Source organism: Sinocyclocheilus rhinocerous, unplaced genomic scaffold (assembly GCF_001515625.1).
Source record: "Sinocyclocheilus rhinocerous isolate Xijiao unplaced genomic scaffold, SAMN03320098_v1.1 scaffold72, whole genome shotgun sequence".
In the NCBI taxonomy this organism is placed as follows: domain Eukaryota; kingdom Metazoa; phylum Chordata; class Actinopteri; order Cypriniformes; family Cyprinidae; genus Sinocyclocheilus; species Sinocyclocheilus rhinocerous.
This window is the reverse complement of record NW_015628351.1, coordinates 2204160-2226741: the sequence shown is the minus strand read 5'-3', so window position 1 is coordinate 2226741 and position 22582 is coordinate 2204160. Positions and strand designations below refer to the sequence as shown.

The following is a 22582-nucleotide window of genomic DNA, read 5'->3' as shown; positions in this document are numbered from 1 at the left end:
ATATATAGTAAAAAAAATATATATATATATATATATATGCGTGTATGTATGTAGACCTATGTATTTGTAAGTATGTATGTATGTAGCCTATGTGTGTGTGTGAGAGAGTGTGTCTGTTTGTTCTGTTTATTGAATGCAATTTCAATTCTTCATATAATTATTTACAGGTGAAAGAAGATGTATTTTGCTTGAAAATGCACTACTTTGATAAAAATGCATTTTTCTCAGTTTTTTGTCCAAAATGTTGCATTTCTGATGAAACCTATCTGCATTCAAGTGGTGATAAAACATGAACACATGAAGATAGAATAAAATAGTTTGTTTAAAAGCAGAGGCTCGGTTCTTTATTTTGATATATAATATGTTCATATATTCATAGCAGAAAATATTCCGAGGGCCGTCAAATTAAGGTGAAAATCATCAAAAATGCTGGCGGTGGCTGGCAACTTTAAAAAAAAAAAAACGCTGGCGGGGAAAGAGTTAATAATTATTATTAATAATAGTAATTATATACTGTAGTTTACCATTAGTAATGTTAATAATAGACTAATAAAGCATAATAAACACATTTTAAAATACAGCTAATTTTGTAATATAATTAAATTATCACATAATACAATTTTATAATGTAAAATTTATAATTAATATAATACATATAATAATAATAATATACTGTAATTTATAGGGACTGTTTTGAAACTCCCTAGCAATATGCTAAAACACACTGATGATATATATATGTATTTTAAAATGTATGGTTCTTAACTGTATTGTTAATTATATTATTAATATTATTAATTATAAACTGTAATTTACAATTAATGTCAATAACAATAGAATAACAATTAAGATATTTTAAAATACAGCACATTTTGTCATATAATTAAATTATAATAATATAATAATAATAAAAATATTTAATAATAATAATAATAATAATTACATTTCATAATATATAATTATTTATGAATATAATTAATACATTGTAAAATACATACCTTACAAATCACATAGCAACACCCTGGAAACCACTAACATCAACATCATGGTGTTGAGTTTGACGCTACTGCTTTTTAATGTGTCTCTTCCAGGTTCTGAGAGAGGAGAGAGTGTTTTTGCTTTATGAGAAGCTAGCATCTCAAACCTTTTAAAGACCTTTTATTATTTGCATACGTTTTGTTTTTGAAGTATCATCGAGTATTGACATGCTCCGTTTTGTCTGTCATCAGTGTTTATTTGCGTTTTCAAGTGTTGGATTATCATCTCAGTCTCACAGCCACCAGCACTCAAAATTATGAATCATTTCCTGTCACCATCTAAGACAGAAGAACTGAGCGAACACGACACCTCTTTCTACGACAAAAAGAAGTAGAGGGAGGCTGGAGGATGGCAGGACTGTGTGTCATTGTGCGCTGATGGATGTGCAAGGCTCGCTGCTCAGAGCGCTTACTTAATAGGGAGCAGCAGACTTGTCGCGGCACTTTTCTCTCTCCGCTGGGGAAGATGAGGAGCCATGCTTGGCTAAGCACAGAACAGGCAGTCCATTTCACAAAGGTTAGAGCTGCCCCATAATACAGGCTAATCAGCAGGTAATCTGTTTTCTCTCCATTAGATTCTCCCAGGTCAACGTTGACCGAAGTGTGCAGAATTGGAAATTCTCATTTTCCAGTATGAGTGTTGTTGTTTTTTTGGTTTGAATGTTTGTCTTTTTCCCCCCTCAAGCATTGAAAGTCTACATTTCTATTGAGCTGACAATCCACCCGAGATGCTTTGCAACCTGTGGGCAAACGGAGACCACTGGCTGTGGTCTAAAAAAGCTGCTAGCAGCTTTTGTCCGAGAGCATTAGCATTAAATCACACTGATCTAGTTAAAGCAGGAGCATTTAAACCTATAATCCCAGCCACCAGCCTGGAAAAAAGAAGCTAAGCTTTTTCTTCTTTCCTTCTCTTTTAAAAAAAAAAAAACAATCTAGATTGCATTTTTGAATAATGTACGTTTTCTGACGGCTGCTGAGTTGAAATAAGAGGTAGCATAGACAGTACTGCAGCACTGCTAAGTGCTTGAAAATGTCACTAAAGTAGTGTTACGGGAATGAATGGATGGCTGATATAATGGTGTTTGACATGAGAGCCTTAGTCATGAGAGCTGTCAGTAGAGTTTGAAATCAGCCAGAGAAGCTGGGGCCGCGGCAGGCGGGGAGGTGAAGAATTTCTAAAGCTGATTCTGAAGAGGAAGTAAAAGAGACAGTTTAGAGAGAAAAAGAGAGATGAGTTGCATAATGAGATTGGAGCTGCTTTAAAAAAAGGGCAGTTGTTTTCAGCCATTTGTAGTCATTCACAGTTTTGCAGAGGTTTAATTCATCGGTGTTTTCAGGCATTTATACTGAACCCTGGATTTGTCTTTTAAAGATAACTTGAATTTTTTTTTTTAAGATTTATTTTTGACTTTATTATGATAGGCCATAGCACAACGGCGTGATATGGCGGCACACTGCCCACAAGGCTATTGGCAACGATGGTAACTTGAAATTAAAATGGGCTGTTTACTTTTGTAGTTCACGCAAAAATGAAAATTCTGTCACCATTTACTCACTGTCGTTTCATTCCAAACCTGTATGACTTTTAATCTGAACATAATTTGAAAGACTGCAATGGGACTGGTGATTTAAAGCTTCAGAAGCACCATATAAAAGTGGTCCATATGACTTGTACGCTATATTTCATGTCTTTTGAAGTGCTATGATAGCTTTGTGTGAGACCAGTTCTTGACGTCAGTCGCACCTCTTCTGGGTGTGTCGATGAAGCAGTGTCTCATGCAGAAATAAATCATACTTCTGAGTCAGATGTTTTCAATTAACAAATTCACAAACATCAGTTTATAAATACATTTCAGTTATTTCCTCACACAAAGCTGGCTTCGAAATACTTTAATTCTAGTGCAAAATTCATATGGACTTATGATTTATGAAATTTTCATGTACTTTTTTGCAGTTGGAATGCCTTAGTCAATTTATTGTAATTACATTGAAAAGAAGTGACAGCACAATCTTTAAAATGTATGTTTTTGTGGCCAAAGGAAGAAAAAGTGAGGGTGAACTGTTCCTTTAATAAATCTCCTTGGTCTCATTGAGCCTCATGATGAAACACAAGCCAATGGATTTGTGTAAATCAATTGTAACACCATTTTTGCATAATGTGTCTCATTTAATTCAGTGCGTAATGTACACTGAATAATCTGTATTCGAATACCTCACATCTCAGAGGGTAAATGAGTTGCAAATGCCGTTTCATATTGTCATCGTGTCAAGATCATTATTTTTTTTTTCTGCTCTATCCATGACAAATCAATGACTGTGGCTGAACAAAAACAAACCAGCCAATCAGTAATGAAATATTCATTATAAAAATAAGACCCACTCAAATCAAGGCATGAAGCGTCCTTTCTGTGTGAGCCTCTCTGTCAGGCTATTTTCCATCTTTCTGTGTGCAAGGCTGTGCTTGATGGCCATGTTGCTGTGGATCAATATCAAATGATGGCTGGAGGAAGACAGAGGCTGTGTGCAGAATGGAATACTAGCTTACTGAATATAGTGCAGTATATACTAGGGATGGTAAGATTCACCGATTCGCATTGGTACATCAGCATAAAAGTTAACAATGCGATGCATCGATTTAAAAAAAGTGTGCATCGGATACAAGTTGGCATTTGTATCGCGATGCATCATTTCTAACATATTTGCATCAGTAAAAACTGATTTGTATATAATTATTAGTAGATGCGCTATACTTTTATTATTTAGAAAGTGACCAGTATTTTATATGTAGATTGATTTCTCCTCTCTAAACTGTTTCTCAAGCATGTTCTCTCGTCACCACTAGGCTTGCCGCGATAGACGTGCTGACGGTGATACCGGTGTTAAGCCGCAACACCGGTTACGTCACTCGCACAAAGCGCCTGTTTGGCAATATATATAAATATATTTAATATATAAACATAACATATTTTTCATATATATATGCATGTGTGTGTGTATTTATGTATATACATAATACATTTACACAGGAAAGTGAAAGTAAAATGCGCACGACGCTTTTACAAGCTATTTAAAGTACATAGTGCACCCAAAAATCAAAATTCGGTTTCATTTACTCACCCTCATGTCTTCAAAACCTTTATGACATTAAAATATTTTATTTTTTGCGTTCCACAGAAGAAATAAAGACCAAATATTCTGTAACCAGACAGTTTTGGACCCCATTGACTATTATATGGACAAAAAAAAAAAACAGCCATTTTGAAACATTTCTCATAATATCTTTTGTGTTCCAGAGAAGAAAGTCAGTCAGTTATAGGTTTGGATAGGTTTACACGAGTGTAAGTAAAAAAAATGAATGAATATGACATTTTTGAGTGTACTATCTCTTTAAGCATCATATGCTGTTAAGTTTAGTTACTCCTGCACTGAGAGAGAGAAACATAGATATGGACAGACGTGAACATGCAGCTGTTTAGCCCAATGTTTTAATACAGTGATCTAATCCTGTGAGTTAATAACCTTTATCTGTAGTAATTGCAGAGGGCTAAATGCTCTAATTCTGTGGAACAGATGTCCCAGAGGCTCAGAGACGGTTCACCAGACCAACGGCCATGTCACAGGCGTGTGTTGAGGAAACAGCTTTATATTTTTTTTAAACTATTAAATCAAAGCAGACCATATGCTCGAACACACGCAACAAATCCAAAGCATAAGCAACCGGCGAATGTTGTTTTCCTCCCACTTTTGGTCGAGGGCTTGCTAAATATGACCTTAGCACAATATATACACACACCCAGATAAAGGAAACCCTGTCTCTCCTGTGTGAAATGTTTGGGAATAGCAGTAAGTGTGTTTCAGCTCTCATAAATCAGCCCTTCCAGCTGCTTTCTGTTTTCTCTCTGAAAGGCTGACGAGCGCTCGGATGCTTCACCGAGCGACGATGCTGAATGTAAAATGTCAATGTTTTTGAACAGGTGCTGTGAGGCAAGGTCCTGATGTTTTTATTTCCACAGCGCTGGCTGGGAGGAAGAGCTGCTTAAGGAGCAGGATGGGAGTTAAAAGCGCGTGGAGGAGGGAGAGAAATCAGTGTGTGTGTGTGTTTTTAAGGTGGCGGAGGGGGGAGGCAAATCGAGTCTCTAAAGGGAGTTCATGTTTGGATTCATTTCTAAAGCACAAACCAAGTAGCCCCCCTCATTGTTTATGACAGCAGTAGACGCTTTTTAAATAAATCATCAGCGCTAATTCCAGGTGACGCATTAATCCTCGGTTTGTTTCCTCGTGTGCATAAAGCCGCAATGGCTGGATGCTGTTTCTTCATTTATTGCTTGCTTTTATTCACTTGCTCGCTCATGCATTCATGATTTATTTCCTTGCTTTCTTTTCTTTTGTCTATTTTTGCTTCCCCAGAGTGTGGTACTGTGAATGCCTGTAAAGAGGGCTGCGGGTCCTCGGAGACACAGTCGAGGTTAGTCAGCATTACAGCTGTAAATCCAGCTGTTTCTTTTCTAATATCTCCTTGTTTTCCGCCTCCGATGCCAACAGCACACCTATCTGATGCTTCCCAGAACTCCCTTTTGTTTGACTCAATTACCGCACACTGTTTGTTCACATCATCCTTTAAAGCTGTGATTCCCAACTGTTTTTGTCTTGAGGCCCACCTTTTTATTATATTATAAAAAAAATTTTTCAATGAAAATATCATTATTGTACTGGATATCATTTAGTATTTTGATTTATCGTTTTGCTTTCTTTTAAGTAAACGTAATTACAAGATTTTACAAGATTTGTTTCAGGATCATTTTAGTCTTTTGACAACTGTAAAATGTTAATTTTAAAATCATAAATGAGTCAGTGATAAAAAATGTCAAAGATGAAAAAAATTTCTTAGAAATATGTATTGTTTACTGTTTGTCTTTTTGTTGTTCGAGTTTTTGATTATGATTTTGCAGATAGAAGTTGTTCAAATATTTTATATATGTAAACAAAAACTTTTATTTTTGATGCGATTAATCTCGATTAATCATTTGACAGCGCTAATATATAGTTTTTTCAGCATTATGAAATGATTATAATTATTAAACGAGTTTCATCTCCCTTTTTTTTTTACCCAAGTTTTTCTACCCAATTTTAATTCAGAAAATAATAGCATATATTACCATACCATAGAGTACCATACCATTGCCCCAAATACTGTTTTATCAGTTATCAAAGCAAAATCTTTCCTAGTAGCACCTTGAAACTGTTTAAGTACCCACTGTGGTCGCTCTGGTTGGGAATCACTGCTTCATGCTAACAGTGACTTGTGTGTGTCCTTGTAATAATGTTCGATTGACCCCACCCTGTTTAGCATGACAAACACGACCGTACCGATTCTGTTCGTTCTCAATGCCGCCCCCATATCGCATGTCGACCCAGTGTGTGTGATGCATGTGATTGTTTTGATGTGACCCCTCCTGTTAGCTAGTTGAAAAAGTGACAGGCTGCATCAGTGGATGCAAATGACGGTAATAAATCCAGCAATGATATGAAGGCTGTGCCTCTTAAAGCACCAGAGCGGCTTACTTAATGAGTTTGATAATTGGCTTTCTGCTGGCTACGTCTCCCTTTTTCTCGTTACACCTCCCTCCTTCTCTCTGTTTCTCCTTCTACTTAGCTTTTAGTGTCCTTCATTGTAGGGATGGGCAACTGAATGGAACAAAATACTTTAAATACTTAGTCATAGAACTATGAATAAAAAGCACCATAGCATTCAAAAGGACAAAAATTCACCTCTTTTTAAGGTGCAGTCACATTTTTTACATATTTTACAGGCAAAAAAGGTCTGTTGTCAATCGTGTAGCAATATATGAAGCCCAGCTCACACAGAAGACGACTTTGACGAAATCTGTGCTGGGAACAAACATTTTCAATTGCGTGGAGTCCTATGTTTTTTGTCGTTTCTCCGATCACAAATGCAGACATGGTTTTATGTTTACGCAGCGCGATACGCAACGCGTAAAAAGACAGTATAAGTCATTATAATCAGTAATTATGTCCCCAACGGATGCAACAAATGCCTCGTTTGTAATGGGTTTTATTGTTTGTCTTGTCGCGCCGGGACACAGGGCATCACAGTATGGTAAGGGGTGTAACATTTCCGTCACACACTTGAGGTATTCAGCCAATCACAACGCACTGGATAGCTGGCCAATCAGAGCACACCTCGCTTTTCAGAACGATGTAAAAATCGATAATGTACATTATGTGGAAAATAATGTGTTTTTTTAACCTTAAACCGCATAAACACATTGCATTACACCAAATACACAAAATAATGTTCTTTTTAGCAACGTCATATGACCCCTTTAAAATGATCGCTGCAAAAATTTGATCAACTGGAAATTCAACGCTTTTTGCTGCAACAATTTGATCAACTGGAAATTCAACGCTTTTCGCTGCAAAAATTTGATCAACTGTAAATTCAGCTGCATCTTTAAAGGTATAATTCACCCAAAAATGTATGATTGTTTTTTTTCTGTGAAACACAAAAGAAGATATTTTGAGAAATGTCTCAGTTGTTTTTTCCATACAATGAAAGTCAATAGGGTCCAATGTTGTTTTGAACCCCAAAAACAGTTCAACATTCTTTAAAATATTTTCTTCTGTTTTCCACTGTAGTCAAATAGGTTTTGTAACGACATTATAACTAATGGAAGAACTGCCTCTTTAACTGTCTTGTTTTTAAATGAATATAAGACAGCTTCTTCACGTCTTTTCTCACGTCACTAAAAATGACCCCATCGCATGTAATTTCTTAACCGATAGCATGCAGATAAGTGAGAAATCCATTGTGACACGAGGACAGGCTACGGAGACAACTGTCATGATGTCTTTGCTTGAGATTTTCACAATCGTTCATGAGCCCACACACACATGACTGCCCTAAATGCATGCTGACTTCAGCGTTGAGAACATCGCTGGAAAGATGTCAGCGTTCAGGATGATTCAGTGCCCCAGCGGAGTGACTGTGACACCGTTTCACTCAGCTAGACTCGTGTAGCTGGTATTGTGGGGTTTGTTTCCCACCATCTGGAGGAATGTACCTACAGTAAAGGGAGAACAATGCTCCCTCTGTACTTCCTGTGAGCGTTTCGGGGCACTACATCTAAGACGGAACCGTTTTGTTATCATTCCTCGTCGCTCTCCTGTGACGGGCGTTACGAGGGCGCGCGGAGAGTGCAAACCTGACAGCGAGATCTTAGGACGGGGCGAGAGAAGTGTGATAATCACACCTTGCCAATTGAGTAGGATCTCATCTGCATTTGAATGGTTTTCCAGCTGGTAAGCACAGCCTAGGGCATGATGACTGCTGAAACAACAGTGTGAGATACTGCTGAGAGCATTTACTGTGTGACAATAGCCCTAATGCTTTGCTTTAAGCTTTTCAGCTTTGAGATGTTAATACAGCCGAGGAATATGTAACTTCTTTCTCTTTTCCTCTCCTTTTTTGATTTCAGAGCAAATATTTACAATCTTACAGACAGTTTACATTGCTAATTACTTCGCAATCTATTGAAGATTTCCATCCGCTGTACGTTATGTGGCAGCGCACACTATGTAAGTTATATGTGGTTTGTTAGTCAGCCAAACAATCTTGTTCTGTTTTGGGTAAGGCTGATGGTAGCAGCTTGGCACTGGCGTCTGGAGTGAGAAGTAAACAATGAATCACCAACAGCAGTTTCAGAATTTCCCACTGCTGTAAAAGTCATCAAACTCCACATTCCAGTACGACATGAATGCACGTTACTACTTTTATAACCTCCGGGAGAATTTTTGTGTGTCTCTTGTGTTTTTGCGAGACAGGAACTGTGGTGCGGTTGCTCATACTGTCCATTGGGTGGCAGAATGAGAGACTCCCAGTCGTGTAGACGTGCCTTCTCACATGGCAGACACTAGTGGCTTGATCTAATGGATCTGGACAGAGGAGCTTAAAGCAACATCCTCCATTCACTTTTTTACCCTTTAAAATCGGTGGCGTCACGGAAAGGGGTTCAGGCGTGAGTTTGTGAGGGTTTATTTTACCTTTTATTTGTATTGAATATTTTTATATTAATTGTATTCATATTCAACTGGATAAATTCAGGTCTTTTACTTTTTGTGACATTTTAGCCTTTATTTATTTTCAGTTGGATAATAATAATGGATTTAATTGTTGTATTTAATTGTAAGTGTTTTTTGTTAACATGTGGTGCTTTTCCGCTGCGTGGTACGACTCGGCTCAGCACGGCTCAGTACGGTATGGCACGGCTCGGTTTGCGTTTCCTCTGCAGTTCAGTACCACTTTAGAGTGGGCGGGATTATTCACATGTCATTTATAGTTGCGCCGCCTCTACTGCCGCGACTCCTGAAAAACTTTTTCATTCCGCGTCGCCCCATCAAGCTCTTGCTGGATCCGCTCCTCTGCTATCAACGAGAGGAACGTCTGTATTTCCTCAACAGACAGCGAAACAGCCACTTTTTGGTTGTTAAAAAAGGTGCGCTCGTTCAAAACAGTTGTGTTCGATCCTTCGCTGGCTGTGCTGATTTAAATCTAGCGGTTCTGTTGTGTTTGTGTCGCAAGTTCAGTGACGCAGGTAGTGACGATTCTCTCCGGCCAATACGTGATCAGCAGAGTTTACACGTCACGTTTTGGTAACAATACGGTTCACTTGGAATCTCAACCGAGGTGGTACTAAAAAAAGTATCAGGTACTGTACCCAGTGGAAACCCCCCCCAAAAGTGAACCGTACCGAGCCGTACCATGCAGTGGAAAAGCGCCATTAGACAAATGCACACCAGCTCTTGCCCTGAGACAGCCTTAGTGAGTGCTCTTAATGTATGTACAATCAGGGGGTGAGTGAAGTAGCACCTGGGGAGACTTGTGTGTGTGTGTGTGTGTGTGTGTGTTTATACCGCTGTCTTGAGCAAGAGAGTTAGAGAGTTAGAGTAGCAAAGGGAGGGGTTTCTGCCCTGATGGACTATTTACCACCGGCAAACAAAGAGAAAATTCAAGGCGTCCACACGGGAGCTTCACAGCTATTTAAAAATCTGCAAGCACTCGTGTATGAATCCGGCCAAACGCTTCTGTTTATTTTCAGAAGTAACCACTCATTTAGATCTGAGTACGAGTTTACGCATGAAGCTGAAAACTAGTCAGCCTGTCAGGGCGGTTTGCCACTCGTCTCTCAGCGAGCTCTGCGCTGTGTAATTATGTGAGAAGAAAGACACATAGACCTCCCCTTCACATTCCCTGATCTAATTTGTTTGCCGGGTGACAGCAACACATCTGGAATTGTGGATGCTTATGTTGCTTTTTCCTAATGTGATGGTTTTTAAATCTAACTGTCCCTTGAAAGATGTATTTTTATGAGTTTGTGTAGCTTGGCGATACGATAAATAACCTCGCCGAAGTGTCGCAGGGTTTGAGGTTTCGTGAGCCTGCCAAATATGGATGAATGGCAAAGTAAACAATATAACTATGCAGGGCTTGCCACAGGGCAATCTCTCAATGAAATTGAGCGTTCCTGCCTCACATCAAAAGGCTTTTGCTTTCTTCTTGTGCTGTTTACAATGTTAAATAATGGGTTGGAAGGCAGTTATCTCTTTAACTACTGTTTAACAGTGGAGGCTTGCAATGTCAAAAAACACAGATTACTCCGGAATCCCTTGATGAGATGATATAAGAAAATGTTTATTGGCGTACTATAAACTGATCCAAACCTCAGTCTAACAATATGTGTAACTCCATTGAGGCTAAAACCCATTAAATTTCCTTTGTGAGTCATTGTTGAATAGGACGAAGCAATAAAATACATTTAAATTGAGCCATTTTTATAGTCAGAGAGGGTTTGGTTACAGTCATTCTGTGATTTCTGCTTGTTTTCACCCCTCAAGTCTCAAAACTTGCAAAATAGTCTCATCCGAAAGTAGCAGAGTGCTAAAATGGCACCCGGCAAATTGAAGTCAAGGTTTTTTCTTCTGCTAGTAGAGAGAGGCTGTCAGCTTATGGAGTGTGTGTCTGAAGGAAAAGTAAATGGGGGTGGAAGTGGCTGGTGTCTGTTGAAGGGAAGCACGAGTGTTTGTTCCCGGTGGCAGGCATCAGAGTGTGAATATGACCTCTGGTGGAAAAAAAAAAGTGGGTGAGAAAAAGAAAAGGCAACGGCAGCTGAGATCAACCTCCACTTTTAGGCACTCCGGACTACTGTTATTTTGTATCACTTTGAAATGGGCCGTTTCAGACGCTATGGCTTTCTTAAAGACACAGGGAAGAACACGTTTTATTATAAGTAGTGGAATAAATCCCGTCTATCCCTGAAATGGTGTGAAAGATTATGTTTAATTTCTTCATGCTGTTTTTACTGCTTGATAACTCGCCGAATCTTATACCAGAGAACATTTGCTTTTGAATGTTTCTCTTTTTTTCTGTCTCCCTTCCGCTTGTCTGCTGATCCCTGGTGAATGCATTAAATGAAGTTACTAGATATGAGTACTTAAGGAGCCAGGGCCTCCCAGGCTTGCCAAGGCGCTCAGAAGCTTGGATCACTCAACCATGTCATCTTTTCTTTCTCGTCCTTTTTTTGTTGTTGTTGTTTCAGATACTGGCTGACTTATTAGTATGGCAGGGCATTTGAAGTCTTCAGTACCTTCATTGAAAGACAGTCAGGCTGGAGGAGGCATAATAAATCAGTCATGTACATCTAATTCTTTTGTTAAAATTCATCAGATCAGTAAGGGGGATCTTTATCGGTTACAATAAAGCACTTATGGTTCTTTCCCTCCTTTTAATCGTCAAATATAAAATGTTTAGCATCTTCTCAAATTATAAAGGCCTGTTCACACTAAGGATGATGATTATATAAAATATCATTCTAAATGTCAAAGAATAGCAGTCCACACCACAACTATAACGATAATGACACAGTGGAGCGATATCACTGAAATCACTTTCAAAAAGTTATTTTTTTAGCTGATGAATGATAAAAACATTGACAGCCAATCATAATCCATCCTGCTTTGAGGAGCTCGAACATTTAAAGTGGCAGACGACAAAAATGCAGCATGTGCTTACAATAAACAGAATGTTATCGTTATAATATAGTTTATCGTTATCGTTCGTAGTATGAATGGGTCATAATTCTTGAAAGAATAATCTGGGTTCTGAATTAGGTTCAATTGACAGCATTTGTGGCTTCATGTTGATTTCCAGAGAAATTAATTTCAACTTTCAACTTGTTTTTATTATTTTTTTAAATTCTAATTTAGGTTACAGTGAGGTATTCACACTGAAAGTAAATGGGGTCAATTTTTTGAGGATTTAAATGCAGAAATGTGAAGCTTACAGTTTAATTAAAAAAAAAACACACATTACATTTTTTGTTAAAAAATTTTAATTTTAAAACAAGTATTGTTTACATCTTTTGCCGATTGTATTGAAACGTAGTTTTAATGTTTATGGATTGGCTTTCATTGTAAGTGCCTCACTGTTTTTTTTTTTAATAAAAAAACTGTGAGGCACTTAAGAATGGATAAGTCAAAATAATTTTTTGTTGTAATCAACATCAACATCAACATCATGCCACAAATGCTGTTGATTGAGCCTGCCTGGTATTGAACCTGGCATATTTCTTTAATTCCTGTCATCTCAAGCTAAACCCTTCAATAATACACTAGTGTGAAGGGGTCAGAGTACAGTAGCTGAGGCATTGTGATCGGTATTGAATGCAGAGCAGAACTGAATAGACACAGTCAGCTTCCCAGATACATGCTTAGGCCTGTAGAATGCAGAATGCTTTGCTTGTAACTGCACCGGTTGTCTCCTTTCATTATCGGTTAATGGTGGCCAACTTGACAGGGCCATGTGATAAACAGAGGAGCTGTGAAATCCTGGAGGTGGAGTTCTCGTCTGCCTGATAATGGGATCTCATCTGCTGTTGCGAATGCCTGCTCTCTGAGTGCATGAAATGCAAAGCATTCACAATTTCGGTGCTCTTTTCGGCTTACATTTCCTCCAAACGCTCAGCTTGTGTTTTGTCTGTCTGGACGCTGAGCAGTTTACAGCGTGCATTAGCTGAGAATTTATTAGAGCCATCAGAGTTGTTTTGATTGTTACTGAGTGCATTTTGTGAAATACCAGTTGTATGCGTATGCATGTTTGTTTTACCTTGCCGATCATGAATGTCAGCCATCCAGAAGAAATGTTTGTTTGCACATAACATCATGATGATTTAATATTCCTCGAACAAACATGATCTATACATTGTTCAGGCATTCCCTACGCGAACACGCACCTTCCGTCGTGATTCGTTTCTGAGCACTAATTAACTGTCTGCCACCATGTCAAATGCATTGTGTATTTTTCTCATGAGCCAGAGTAGCTAATCTCCCATTGGCTGATAGCAATGATTGGTATCTCTTTGAAAACTGCATTCTCTAAATATCTTCCCTGTGCACAGCGAGGATCTCGCATAAGCAAGTGACTCAGGTTTCCTGTTGGGCACATTGTAAGTGCTATCAGGGCGGCTCGGGGAGATAAATATGGATGCACTTGAGTAAATGTAATAAATACGCCTGAATGTGAAGCTCAAACGCTTTCCGAAAGGGGAGGAGGGTAGCCTGCTGGAGTGTGAGTGTGTGTGTGTGTGTGTGTGTGTGTGTGTGTGTGCATGCGTGTGGGTGCATGGCAGAGCTAAGGATTGTCAGGAGAAACAGAAGTCACACTGTCTCTGGCTCCCCTGGAGCTGGAAAGCGTTTGCCAGCACTGGGATCACTAGGGACACCTCCTCCTTTTGAAAACCTGACAGGCTACATGGTTTGCAGTACAATAAAGGGCCCGCAGTACACCAAACTCACTTCCTATTGATCTTAGCTGCCTCCGCAAATATAACGTTGGTGAAGAGAAAATCCTTACGTTTTTTTTTTTTTGGTTTTGAGATATTCTATAATGTAACATTTCATTAGTATTTGGGTCAATGACGTGACGCTCATTTCTTTTATCTAAGTTTAAATACACAAACTATGCAATTTGCGTAAACAAATACTGCTATAATGAACATTTAGTTCATTTGGTGATTTAAAAGCCATTTAAATTTTTTTCGTAGTAGCCTAAACTCAAAACATGTCTTGTTGGTGTGGTCTGATTATTGGTGCCCCCCTGCCTACCCTCCAAGAACTGTATACTGTGAATCTGGATTCAACACATGCTTACCGATGCAGTTTCTTTACCGACCATATCCTCACGGTTTACGATCAATCACGACTCCAGTCCGATCACTTGTCGTCGGTAATCATTAAAATCCAGTCCGTGTTTTTGTTTTGCTCTCTTTTTAAAAGTGGTGTGTGTATGTGTGTGGTGGAGGGGAGGGGGTAATTCTCCTTCACTAGTGTCTGGATAAAGAAAGACTAGGTCAGCCATGTGGATGCGTCTGTTGAACAGCTGAAGAGGAGGAGGAGGGGGTTCTACAGAAAGAGAGTGAGATAGAGAGAGAGAACGTGCTGTGTGTGCATATGAAAGAAAGCGCGAAGAGGGAGCGCGCGGGCGCGCGCGTGTGTGTGTGTGTGTGTGTGTGTGTGTGTGTGTGAGAAAAAGGAAGCGGAGTCTGTAAACGCCGAACTCACTGATTTCCTACCCTCCACAAACTCAAGCTTTCGGAGTTATTACACGGCGAAAAGGAGGAGGGGGAACCGCATACATTCAGAAAACGAGTCCCCGGGCGGTCCGAATGCGAATAAATTAGTAAAGCGAGGTTGTCTTTTGTTGAGGCATTTGCCCCGTTTCTCCTCTGTATGGACAGCGGCTCTCTCTGGATAAAGTATCGGCGTGATAGTGCTCAGCCCTCGGCTTCTTGGATTTTGGCCCAGGCCGAGAAGTTCGGCGGGGTCATTTTCAACGAACAGACGTGGAATTGTGTTTGAAGTTCGATAGGAATTTAGATCATCATACTGGCGGGTGAGTAGTGCCTTGGCGACATTGGCTGTGTACAAAAAGAAAGAAGACTGAGGGAGTTTAGAGGGCTTGAGTGGGTGGGAAGGTAAATGGGGGGGGGGAGATAGAGATGGAATGTTGGCAATTGCTACAGGACCAGAAGTTGAAAGCAGCAGCAGCCTGTTTTTTTTATTGCATGTTTCCCTTTTACTCTCACTGTTGAAAGAGACCAGCACTGTGTAATCTTTTTAGGATGCTTTATGGCTTTCTAGTAAGTAGTCTATCAAGTTTCAGCCATCTATCTTGCATCTTGCATGAAAGATGCTTTCATCTTACTCAATAAAGGGCTACTACTACTACTACTATCTTCCCTGAAGAAATTCTGTGTGTTTCCATTTTATTAAGTGAGGAACTCGAGCATTAAGTGAATTATTAATGCTTGGGTAGCAGAATAGATGGTGCATTTAGAGTTGGAGGTGCTGAGGCTCTTCAACACATTAAGCATGCTGTTTATCTCAGTGTTTAGTGTTATCAAACACCATCACAACAGTGCATTTGCAGTGACCCCAACCCTCACATGTTGGAAGAGACCTTTTGTTTACTGAAAACCCTGGGAGCAGGGGAGGAGAGCTTTTGGTAGACCTGCCTGACCAGTTGGAATCTGCTTTGGGACGGCCAAGTCTGCCTAACTTCCCTTTGTTAACTTGTGGCCCATAATGGGAACAAATATGGCCTCCCGTTATGGTCCTCCCGTCCCTAGCATGAAGTGATGTGCTTGTGGTGAAGACCAAAGAGGTATGACTGTTATGTGGGGGCACACTCTTAAATATAAAGGTTTCTTAAGGGTTTTTTGAAGTAATGCCATAGAAGAACCATTTTTGGTTCCGTGATCAATTCTTAAAAGAATGTTTTTTCTAAAGAACCTTTTGTACAATTGAAATGCTTTATGGATGTTAAATGTTCTTCATGGAACCATGGTTATTTTTAGGAGTGTAGGTTGAAAAGACTTGTCTGAAACTGTTTTTGTTTCACAGCCTGCCTTATCTGATCTCGTTCTCCATGCTGTGCATGTGGAAGAAGCATCTTGTATATCCTCTTTGGTTCATTGGTCATACTTGAATTTCATGTGACTGCTCAGTTCCTAGAGGTAACATTAAAAAAAAACCATGCCATGTTTTTCTCACTTTGCATATGTAAGAGATGTAGCTATTTGTGTTAAGAAGGGCCTACTCTTTTGTAGCCAAAAGTGATCTCCCCATCCCCCCACACTGGGATGTTTTTCCTCTCCAGTTGTGCAACAAGATGGTAATTGGCATATCTAAAGCTTTGAGGTGGTCAGTCACACTCTGCTAGTAGTTTTGTGGGGTTTCCCAAACTCGCTGTCACACCAAAAACACAAAGATTAGGATTAAACGTCACAAAAAAAGATTGCATTGACCAGCCTGGAAACGTATAGACATCAGTAATCTGTAATCATAACAACTATGTACAGAGTATCTGTCCTAATCCTTCGGTTCATAGAAAATGGAGAACGTGAGAGAGAGAAGAGAAGCTTTTATAAACCCCCGTTACACATGCCATGGCTTTGAGGGTAGCCTGGGGTGAAAGAAATCAAACATTTAGTGAAGCGTCTCCTGCAGAGGAACTAAAGACTACAGCAAGGAACAGAATGTTTTCATTGTCTTTTGTTACACTCAGGGACACCTGTTTGAGCTAGATTACTTTAAAATACACGGACGGCGAGCTTAATATTTGAACACAGCCTCTCTGTGTTTGTAGCACTCGTACACCCTTTTTGTCACCTATTTAGTTTGGAATACGGTTAATTCGGTTGCGTTAGGTGTTTCCAAACGTCCTCCTTGTCATCTCTAGTGAATGACTACCTAGGCTCTCTCGCTCTTTTTTAAATGACTCGTGAATGCTGTATGTTTTAATGTTCTCGTTATTATACATCTGAGCGCCAGGCCTTCATTTGCAGCATGTGGGTGTATGATTAACTGTGTCATCCTTCTCCCTTAACAACTGCTTGCCTCTTTGCTTGAGCAGCGGAGAATGGCTACTAAATGTTTAATGCCTAAGCGCATGGTGACATTTAGCCTTTGTGTTTCTTCTGCAAAAAAAAGGTGTTCGTTCTTTCGCGTTTAATAGAATTACCCACATGGCAAAGATGCGCTCTGTGTGTTATCCTCCACCTTAAAAGCATCAAACGTGCGATACTCTGATCAAAGGCGGTGTGGTAGGGCTGACGGAGGGGTTTCTTCATAGAGTGTGTTGTAGCGGATCAGTTGGCGTGCGGTGGCTGCTGAATGTTTGACGGGACTTGGGCAGGCATGCTATTTAATCTGCTCGCATGATGGAACTGGCTGGTGTTACGCCGCACGTCTTTTCTCTTCCGTTTGCCGAGAGAGGCCTTAACGGTGGCGCATCTGGGCTGAGCTATGCAATGTTATGCTTAATGAATTGGAGAAAGGGCAGAGGTAATTAGCGTCACGTTTTGCATGGCATCATCACGGGAAAACCTTTAGCCAAATCCGCGATTGATTGACTGAGAGCTTACTCGTCCAAATTTGTTTCTGAAAGAAATTTGAGAACAGCTCTGATTGTTTTGAATGGTCGCCTCGAGCGTTTTCAGGGTGGGCTTTGTCTCTGCGAACTTGTAGGTAGAGTCTCCTTTGTTTACAAGAATGTGTTGGCACTTTCCCCTTGATAATAGATACAGTAACCACAGGCGCCTGCTCATAGCCCTAGTGACAAAGAGACCTGACACTGTCAAACTATAAACAACTCAAGCAGCTGAGTCGTCTGAATGCTTCTGTAGCAGCAAGTACTAAGAGCAGATTGATATCTGTCTGGTAATAGGTTCGTCTTTGTTTGACTCATTCCTCAGGCTTCACGGGTACACGGTATGGTGTTTCAGCAACACTCTCTTTGTCTTATTTGTAGTTCATTCTTCTGTTGATACTGCCCATGCCACAAGCCGGTAGTTGATCTGTAGCTGTTGAAGTTAATCTGATAAACTTGGATCGGTCGATTTATGCATTAAACATACGTCTTGTGCGAGAATCGGGCTTGTTGATGTCAAATAAATGTAAACCTGAGGAGCGCGAGAAGTTAATGGGTGCAATTGAAACTGATATTTTTTTAATAAGCCCTAAAGCAGCTGAGCCCTTTGCTCGAGATGACTCGCACATGTTAAGTGAGAGGGGACATCTGGACCTGTTAATTCAGCACATGGTCATAAAGTGAGGTTGGGGGTCCCACAGGCCCCACTGTTTTCCTGTTCTGTTAGGGATGTCAGATGGAGTCTTGTATGCTTTTTTACGTCCGCACACCCTTACTAGTATTCGCTCTGTCCTTGTCCTTGTAGAAACACTCGCTGTGGTGATAAACATATTATAAAAATGCAGTCCTCGCTCAAGTGCTTTCATCTTGAAAAGCATGCGTTGATCGAAGCATTTCTTGCTTAGAAAGGATCCAGATTTCTTAGACTGCTGGAATGGAGCACAATTTGTGACTGCCGGGCCTCCAACGATTCCTAAACATCATCATTTTTTGCTATATGTGCTTTATGTTATGAAACTTGTCGTCATTTCATTCATCATCCTGTCATTCCTACGCAGTATTTTCTTTCTTACATGAAACAAAAGGAGGCAGAATGTCCTTAGGCAGCTTGTCCATACAATGAAAATAAATGTGTTTGTTTGTTTGTTTGTTTTTTCAATGCCAAGATTAAATATACAAGTATCATAGTACAGTAGTTCTCAACCTTTCTGACTTCAAGGTCCCTTTTTCCGAGACAATATTCAAAGGCCCTTCTATCTAAGCAACAGTCAAAATCAAAAATTTAATGTTATAACGATTTTCAAGATTGATTCAAGATTCAAATGACAATTAGTTTAATATTAATATAATTTGAATACTTACTGGGGCCCCCTAGTGGACCCTGGCCTTCCTGGTTGAGAACCACTGTTATAGTAATCCATATAACAGTCCGTCTCATCAAAATTCACTGTCCATTAAACATTTTTTGTTAGACTGTAATACTTCTATTCCTGTGAGAAACTTGTTTTATTCTAGTTTTAATGTTTTTAGAAAAAATGAATCTTAAACATCTTTAGTTGTACTTTTAAACCTGGTTGTCACCATGAACATAGCCATAGAAGCTGACATGGCATTAAAATAGGAAAAAAATTAACCTGTGAGAAACTTGTTTTATTCTAGTTTTAATGTTTTTAGAAAAAATGAATCTTAAACATCTTTAGTTGTACTTTTGAATAACTAAACCTGGTTCTCACCATGAACATAGCCATAGAAGCTGACATGGCATTAAAATAGGAAAAAAATTAAAAATCCATGTAGCCTGTGAGAAAAATTTGAAGCCCTTTGAAGCTGCATGATAGCTTTTAAGACATTTAAGTCTTTCCCTCTGCTGTGATTCTTCAATATAATTTGTAATTGCTTTCAATTTAGAAATGGCACCTATCTAAGTTTGATGTCATCAGTTCTTGTTTGTCACATTTGACTGATCATGGTGTTTTATATTGCAAGTGATATTTGAGAGCAGTGGCTGAGAGCAAGAATATCAGTCAAAATGACTTCAATTTTAGTCTGTTCCTCACTGAGTATTGCTCACCAGTCATATAGACAAATTTTATGAAATTTTTTTGAGGGAAAGCTGCCTGATGACATTCTGCCTGAGATCTCTTTTTATGTTTCTCAAGAAAGGAAATATTGTTGAGTAAATGACAATTTTCAATTTAGAGCAAACTATTCTTATAAAGTAGCTTTTTAGTGTAGGTGGACAACCAAGGGGCATTAGTTTAAGTATTTGCTATTGACTGTTCAAATGCGGAGTTTTGCACATCGTGTGCGCGCGTGCGCTCACGCGTGTGTGTGTGAGAGAGAGCGAGAGACAGGGACACATCACAGCGGAGTCAGCTGTCTTAACCGTGGCTTGTGTACTGCAAACACATACCAGCTTCATCACTGTCTGTCACGCGACTCTGTTCCCCTTTCGGGCTCTGTCTTTACATTTATTTTGAAAGATGAAGCTCGCGATTATGGTAAGGGGCGTTACATTTCCGACGAGTGCTTGCGGTGTTCGGCCAATCACAATGCACTGGGTCAGCTGGCCAATCAGAGCAGACTGCGCTTGTCAGAAGGAGGGACTTTGTAGAAAACGAAGCGTTTGAGAGAGGCGGGGCATATAGGACCTACAATAATGTACAGTATTTGAAAAAGAATGTGTTTTTTGAACATTAAAGCATGTCAACATATTCTGTTACACCAAATACACAAAATAATGATCTTTAAAAAAGCATCATATGACCCCTTTAAATCCCAACTATTCTCTATGAGTGGTTTTATAGCCAGTTTATAGCTACTAGGCATGAGACTGTGAAGCAGAATCTCATTTCTGACTTTAAAACTATCACAAAGCTGTGATGAATTGTGGTGGGTGGACAAGCATTCAAGATCACTGCATTACTGTTAGTAAGGGCCAATACAACTAAATCTATCCTAAAAACTAAAGCCACTATCGTTAGCTGAGGAGATACATGGGAATGCTGGAGACATAATAAGCCAAGACAGGTCATCTGTATTCACAAGGCAGGCATGTTGGTTTTCCTTCAGTAGAATTGTTCATTTAAAAGTATTTCATTTAGTAATGGACTAATCAGCTCTTTTGAGGCAGATAGCGATTACTTTTCAGCTACATCGGCTGTTCCCGGGCAGGGGATTTGCTTTAGTTCTTTTTTTTATTTCAATTTTTTTTTCAGGTGATGAGTTGTCTTTGTGTGGCACAATATGCATATTGTTCTGTACAAACCAGGCCTGCTGTTGTTGAATAATGCTAGCTTTGATGGATCAAGCTATATCTCTCTAAGATCAAATAAACCCTTAGTGCAATCTTACTTCTGGCAGAAGAATACCGCACTCTAGACTTTCACTCCCTGACTCATCCTGATAATGTATAAATAGTTTCATTATCAAGTAGTTGAATGCAGGCTATTTAAACATACTTGTCCAGAAATGTTTGCGGCTGCAAAAATAATTACCTCATCTAGAGAAATATGAGTGCATGAGGGAAAAGGTTAAGAATCAAGTTATATGCATGTAATGAAACACCATATGATGAAAATCATGCAGCTTTACTTGGTTGACAGATCTTAGGAAAAAATTTGGTATTTCAGTGTTACAGAGGGATTTTGTTAAACAATGTTTGTGCACTATCCCTCAACATCTCACATCCTTTTGGAATGTTCCACAGCTGGAAAGTCACATTGAACTCCGCTGACAGAATGGCCGAAGTGTGAACCTGTGAGTACTTTTGAGGCTAGGGTTGTGTCCCAGTCATGACTAGTTTGACTAGTTTGTATTTCAGATGTCTGTGCTTTGTGCTTTATAGACAAGACAGCAGAAACTCTGAAATGTGTTTTCTTGGCTCATGGATGTTCTTCACTTGCTTTTGTTGAAGAATCACGGAGCTCACAGCTTTCATCTGTGACAAGAACTTCAATCAGTGGTACTTTAGTTGCTCTAGTATTAAGGTTATACATTAATATTAAAGTTTGGGGTCAGTAAGATTTTTTTAAAAAGAAATTTATACTTTTATTTAATTAAATTATATACTTATATAAATACTTAGTTGAAAATTACTGTGAAGACAATGTTAACAAAAAGATTACTATTTCAGATAAATGCTGTTCTTTGGAGCTTTCTATTTATTAAAGAATCATGAAAAAAAGTATTTTCCACAAAATTATAAACGGCGCAAGTGTTTTCAACATTGATAATTATTAGAAATGTTTCTTGAGCGCCAAATTAGCTCAGAATGATTTCTGAAGGATCATGTGACTCTGAAGCTTTGTCATCACAAGAATTATTTACATTTTAAATTTTTAAATTTTTATTTACATTAGTCCTCAGATCCTTACACTGGCTTCCAGTTACTTTTAGGATTGATTTTTAAAGTACTTTTACTCATTTATAAATCACTCAATGGCCTAGGACTTAAATACATTGCAGATATGCTCACTGACTCATTCAGATCTGAGCATATCACACCAGTCCTCAGGTCCTTACACTGGCTTCCAGTTACATTTAGGATTGATTTTAAAGTACTTTTACTCATTTATAAACCACTCAATGGCCTAGGACTTAAATACATTGCAGATATGCTCACTGACTCATTCAGATCATTAGGATCGAGTCAGTTAGATATACCAAGAGTTCACACTAGGGCTGGGCAAAAAAATCGAATGCGATTTTCATGCGAATCTCGTCAGTAAAGCCGCTTCTGGTGATTAGTAGTAAATCTCCAGCACGTGCTTTCAGATGGAGCGGCATTTTCTACACCGAGCCGTAGATCACTGACAAGCTACACAAAAACGCGTTCAAAATTGCAGGCGATTCATTGCCGATTTTGAACGCGATTTTGTGTAGCTTGTCAGTTTTTTGTGGAACGCAGAAGACATTTTGAAGACCGTTGGTAACCAAACAGTTTTGGTGCCCATTGACCTCCATTGTATAGGCAAAAAAGAAGGAAATTTGCACAGGAAAATCTTCTGTTCCACAGAAGAAAGTCAGTCAGCTGCATTTATAA

At 39.2% G+C, this 22582-nt stretch overlaps 1 protein-coding gene across 3 annotated transcripts in view; it reads left to right on the top strand.

Moving 5' to 3' along the window:
• rerea (arginine-glutamic acid dipeptide (RE) repeats a) overlaps positions 1–22582 on the top strand; it is a 187380-nt gene that overhangs the window by 34904 nt on the left and 129894 nt on the right. The window contains exon 1 of one of the 3 annotated variants that reach the window (XM_016549076.1): positions 14427–15000. The exons of the other annotated variants lie outside the window; for them this stretch is intronic. The gene's annotated coding sequence lies outside the window, so the exon portion shown is untranslated. Of the gene's footprint in view, positions 1–14426; positions 15001–22582 lie in introns of those variants that run through there. 3 annotated transcript variants of the gene reach the window in all.